This window comes from Trachemys scripta, chromosome 1 (genome assembly GCF_013100865.1).
Source record: "Trachemys scripta elegans isolate TJP31775 chromosome 1, CAS_Tse_1.0, whole genome shotgun sequence".
In the NCBI taxonomy this organism is placed as follows: domain Eukaryota; kingdom Metazoa; phylum Chordata; order Testudines; family Emydidae; genus Trachemys; species Trachemys scripta.
The window spans coordinates 188,999,970-189,006,062 of record NC_048298.1 but is presented as its reverse complement, the minus strand read 5'-3'; the positions used below and the strand labels follow the sequence as shown (position 1 = coordinate 189,006,062).

Sequence of the window (6,093 nt, the reverse complement as noted above, 5' to 3'; positions counted from 1 at the left end):
AAGTAAGCATAGTAAGCACAACTGCACTATTGTGTTTGCTTTTTAATTTATCTGAAGTTGATTTTAGTGCTCATGAATTCTACCCAAGGGATCTCAGTGGAGGCAAAGGGCCTGATTCTCACTTGCACCAAGATCTCTTTACACCACTCGGGCAGTGTAAAGGGACCTTGATGGGAATGAAAAAAATCAGGCTAAAGAAACTTGTTTATCCATAATGTACTGATAACAATGGCAGTGCAAGTTTTCCCTCACTGCTTGCTCTACATTCTTCCACTTTTACTGGTGAAGCAGCACTTCACATGCTGTGCCATTTCAGTCTTTGACTCTCTCGTGAGACTGCCAAAGAGGACCAGTGTGGTGGCAGTGGTTTTTATGAGGTAACATCAGTATACCAGGAACTGGGCTGAGGCCAAGGGCATGTTCCAGATGGGCCACGAAACAGCTGCCAGATGTTAAATCAAAAGTTTCCTGATCAAATACTAATTTCTTGAATCACCCAATCCCCTGTAAAAAGCAACAGAGGGTCCTGTGGCACCTTGATTGAACTAACCTCATTATCTCCATACTGATTTATACCTGCCTCTGGAAATTTCCATTACTTGCGTCTGATGAAGTGGGCATTCACCCACAAAAGCTTATGCTCCAATACTTCTGTTAGTCTTAAAGGTGCCACAGGGCCCTCTGTTGCTTTTTACAGATTCAGACTAAAACGGCTACCCCTCTGATACCCAATCCCCTCTATTCACTCAATTCACTGCTTGAAGCGTTATGCAAATGGTGCCGCAGTTAATTTCTTCCTAAGAAAATGAATGAGAATTACACGTGTCCTGGAACATCTATGCATCACCACACATACACCAGGGCCAGGGCCTTATTTATATGAGGGACAATCTGACTCACATTTCCACGAAAATAACAGAAATCACATTGGCTTTTCTTCCATTATTTCTTCCATATTTTTTTCGTACACTGGCTGCTTTTGTAGTTTTGTGGCATGTTTTTTTGGTGGGGGGCGGGGGCAGATTGTTAATAGATTTAGCATCTGGGAAGTTAGGGCAGATGCTTTTGTGGATGGCTGCAGGTGGCTAAGGCAGCAGGGAAGTAAGGACTGTTTGCTGGGGCTAGAGAATGACAGTGGATTCACCAGCTGACAGGAAGAGTGAAGATGCTAGGAGTGGGACCTGGCAGTGGTGCATTATAATCAGAGCTTGTCAGAAAATCGAGGGGAGGGTTCATGGAAATCATCAACAAAAACAAATACAATTTAGTTTTCATTGAAATTTTCCACAGAAAATGTCAACTTATTGACCCCTCCCCCCCCCAAAAGAAACAAAAAAACCAACCAGTTTTGACAAGAAAACAGTTTTGATGAAAAATGTTCAACCAACCTTAGGTACAATATCCATTGCTCTGCCATGACTACATTTGCCTTTATCTCCCATGATCAATTAATCTTGATGTGGTGAATTATGCCTTTGAGAGAACCTTAACTATTGTCCACAAAGTTATCTATTAACAACAGAGCTGGTCGAAAGATTTGAAAATTTATTTTTTATGAGATTGTTCGATTTTGTGATGGAAAAAGGGTAGAAAGTTTCATGAAATATTTGTGATTTTTTCCCATGTTTTTTCCATCAGCTTACTCTAATCCACTTTTAAATCAGAAAAGCAACACATACAGCATTTTTAATGGCATGCATTGAATGAAATGTGTTGTGTTGTACATTGGTCCATTACAAATTACACTCATTATTTCAACAGATAATCTTTTTATTAAATATCCTTAATAAAAAGTTAAGTTCAAATTAAAAAAAGTGTAGATGAAAATAAGACTTGAGAAACTGGATGTTTTGTAAAAGCTCTGCTCTAGGAATTATTTCGGGGAATTTCTATATCTTGTGCTATACAGGAGGTCAGACTAGATGATCACAATGGTCCCTTCTGGCCTTGAAATCTATGAAACTAGAGAAGAGGAACAAGCTGTGATTTAATCTAGTATGAAGCACTTGAGTTGAAGCTGTGGAAACAAATTGAACCTAACCGGGTCAGACTAGTGTGCCACTGCTGATCAAAACTTACTGTGCTTTATCACTTTGGATTTATAAAGGAAGTTTAAAGCCACCTAGCCAAAGCTCTGTCTACCTTTTACACTTATTTAAAAACACCAGGCATACAGCAAGTCCAGCTGCCAATCCTCGCTACATAACAAAAGTAAACCAACCAAGCTTTACAAAAAACAAAACAGGTGAAATATCTCACCCTTCTCAGCTGCTAATCCTCAGATGTCCCCCATCCCTCCCTAAAAGCCAGAGGGAGAAAATAACTTTGTAATATGTCCTGAAGGTCAACAAATTGGGCTATTTTGAACCAAGTGGGGAGCAGATTCCTAAGTTAAGGGACCCTCCAGGAAAGTAACACACCAGCAACTCCTTTGCTCCAGCTTGAGCAACTCTGCAGGTTTCAGCTGCAGCAGCTGTGGCACAGGCAAAGGAGGGGGAGGTGTCTCTCAAGTAGGCATCTCCTAAGCCAGTTAGAGCTGCATAGACCAAAATTAACATTTTCTGCTCCACAAAGAAATCCAAAGGATGCCAGTGTAGTTCCCAGAGCACCAGAGTAATATGGCATCCCATGGTGAAATGCACAGGGAGGCAAGAGATATTCTTAAGACTTGGTGGCTTTACAATCACAGAATTTCCATAGTATCACACAGGTGGGAGGATGGGCTTTACCTCATCACTTAGTCTGGTGGGCCCTGGAATATCTCAGGTTATCATCTTGCAGAACTCAGTAAATCCGAGTGGAGCACCTGCCCCTTCATGGTACTCCCTGGCCCCAGCCTACCCCACAGCAGCATTGCTCCACTCCACACCTGAGGTGTAATCACGGCCCCACTGAAATCAATGGGAGTTTTGCCTGATTTCCTGGAGTCAGGATTTCACCCCTGAACCATAACTACTCTCCCTGAGGTGGGCAAAAATGAACAGAGCTGAGTTTTTCAGAAACTAACTCTGATCCGGCAATTGCACAAGAGTTTCCATTGGCCACTGGGGGGGGGGGGGGGGGGGTGATGATACGTAGAGCCACCCTTTCTAGTTTTGCTCCCTTTCCACCTGGCGGTGTCCTCCAATTTAGTGAGCCTCAAAATATGTGCTGTCCATGCAATGGACTTTCACATGTTCCTGGGCAAGGAACAATGCTGCTGATATTCCTTCCCCCTCCCATATGAAGAATTTATCAGTGGTTTGGGCTGGTATGCATTGCATTGAATCCCATGCATGTCTAGATACCGAGAGAATGATTTGGCCTTTCACTTTAAACACATATGCAAGAGTTATAAGAGTGCTGTCTTTTTCAATTGTGCCATTTACTCCAATAGTGCACACTCTTGTCTTAGTTCCAAGCCTTTTAACGTATTAGTAGCATAGATATACAGAGTGCTGAGGTGATCCCGGAGTTGGTAGTAACTCATTCAAGTAACTCATGAATGCTTTTTCATGCCAGTGAGTTAGGGACATCACAGCTGGAAGGCAGCTTTCAAATACTTGACATTTAATGGATTCAACTCAGCTTAGAGATTTTGAATTTAACTGTTTGAGGGTCCAGTCAATGTTTTCCCCAATTACCTGTATATTTTTACAGGCAATAAGATAAAGATTGCCTGACCGCAACCCCCCGCCAAATTAAATACAAACCCATCAACTCACAATTCACTCTAGTTTTTCTAGAAGCTAAAGAATCCAAGTTTATTTCAAAATGTCCTGAAGTTCAGTGTGCAAAACGATTAAGTGTGTTTTTTTGGTCTCTACCTGTACCCAAAGAATACAGCTGGTCTCTGCTAGTTGTGTGTGTCAGGAGAGAGAATAGGGGTCAGAACACTTTTTGTAAAATCTGTGCAAACCCAAATTTCAGCTCCAATCAGTACTACAAGCTGATGACTTGGTTGTTTTTTTTCTTTTCATGAGCAACTGGGGTAAAAAGCACTATTTGTTTTCACTTGAAAGGCTATCGAAAGTAGCCTGAAGTGTTGAAAGTCATCTGTTGCTGTTTTTGTCTCTAGTCCATGCCTAATTTACCCACATGGAATTCTTTTGGAAGTTTTGGACTCCTCAATGCTCCAATTTGCAAATGTGATGCCAGTTTGTAATCTACGACCAACTGCACGAAGTTATATTTTGAGCCTTTCTTCCCCACATAAGCTGGTTACCAGAGAGTGCAGAGAGCCCAGAGCAACATTTTACAACAGAGAAAAATAAAGGCATTTCTGTAGCGGCTCTCTATTTTGAAAATGCCCCTGCTACCTCCCTGCTTTAAAAGAAGAAATCATGAGTGATGATATCAAATCAGAATTAAAAAACAAAATATGTTGAGGTTTAAGCTGGGCACTCAGATACTAAGATGAAGAGGACTCTAGAAATGCCTATAAATATAAGCAAAGTAAAGTGGAGAAATAAGGTTAAGTTATAAAGATAATATAATTCTCCATGGTTCACGTAGAAAAGCTAGTTTTGTTGCATTTTCATAACCTACATAACATGGAAAAAGTAATGTAACTATAAATATGTTCAAAGCATAAATTATACAGGAAAAATAATAGTGGGAAGGTACAAAGCTAAACAGAAGTAATGGGGAATTTGCAGCTCAGATCTAAGATTCTGATTGCTGACAGTAAGTCATACTTGTTATACAGTTAAGGAAGAAATATAAAGACACCATCCAGGAGCTGGGGGAAAGTGCATAAAGTTCTCCAAATCAGAATTGTTTACATTCCTTATACCTACCACAGAAAACTTACAAATCCTTTCTTATCCAGATATGCACCAGAGATTATAAAATGTTTCGGTCTAGTTTCCCACTGTGGAAACTAAAACTGATTTTTCCACTGAAAAAGGAGAAATAACTGACTGAAAATTAGCAAAAACAGATTTTTAACAGAACAAAAAGCATTAAAAATGTCTTCAGAAAAACACCATAACAGGAAAAGTCTTGCAAAGATAACTATTATTATCCCCTAACAGACCAAAATATCCCCCCCCCCCACACATTGTAAACATAATGTTTGGAATACTGCATCAATAGGTAGAATAAAACATGACAGCTTTTGCTGCACCATCACTAAACTGCTATGTAGTTCTAGTTTTCACATGCAGGCATGAGCTAATAAGCAGATTTTCTTTTGCAGATAGTTTCTAGAACCATACATTATTAAAATAGTTAAAATAGGACGAGAATGGATTCATTAAGCTTTATCTGAAACACAAAGTTTTTAAACCTCTCTTAAGCATGTATGCAATTTTTTTTAAACCAATTACTTCTTACCTGTGAAAGATCAATGTTCAGATTCCTTACTAGATGTTATCGTCATGACAGGTCAAACAACTGTTTATAAAAGAATGAGTATCCTTTAGGTACAGCACATATGTATGTTTTAAACACTCTCCCTCTATCCCCCTAAAAAGTCTTCCTTAATTCACTGTCAGTCAAAAACAAGTTGGTAAGAGTCTGAGTTGGAATTACCTGAAGGAGGAAACCGGAGAGAGAGGGAAAGGAATCTGAGAGGAGATTCAGTGATGTCAGCAGTATGTCTTAAGGAAATCTAGAGCTGAGCCCAGCAAACTTTATAACTACAATAGCACTCAACACCCAGTTACGTGGTAAGCAAATACCTGCTTAAAAGGAAACTGATGTACTTTTAAAGAATGTCAGTTAATCTTTGAAGAAACTTTAGTCTCACTGAGCAAAGTCCCTCAAAGGCCTTCTTGCCGGAACAAATAAGGGCACAAAGCTTTGCACACATGAAAAAAAGAAAATAGAGACCAAAAAAAAAAAAAAAAAAAGTCAACATTATTGATGATCCCCTTCCTTCTGGCAAAAAGGAGACTGAAACCCATCTGAAATGAATTTATACCAGGACTATTTTAGCACACTGAACCATAACAACCATGGTCATAGCTGAAATCCCTGAACACTAATGTTTCCAAGCTGGTTAGCCACGACACTGTTTCTTTTTGATGACTTATTCTGAGCTTTCCTGTGTGCCATTTCCTCTGTTATTTACAAGATGCAGAAAATAAAGTGAGGTGGTGCAGATTTGAT

At 39.7% G+C, this 6,093-nt stretch overlaps 1 protein-coding gene across 1 annotated transcript in view; it reads right to left on the bottom strand.

Annotated features, from left to right (window-relative positions):
• KCNJ15 (potassium inwardly rectifying channel subfamily J member 15) overlaps positions 1 to 5,704 on the bottom strand; it is a 32,963-nt gene extending 27,259 nt beyond the window's left edge. Inside the window, exons 1-2 of the mRNA XM_034752822.1 lie at positions 5,515 to 5,704; positions 5,317 to 5,376 (exon numbers count right to left, since the gene is read on the bottom strand). The gene's annotated coding sequence lies outside the window, so the exon portion shown is untranslated. The remainder of the gene's footprint in view (positions 1 to 5,316; positions 5,377 to 5,514) is intronic.
• Between the last annotated feature and the right edge of the window lie 389 nt (positions 5,705 to 6,093).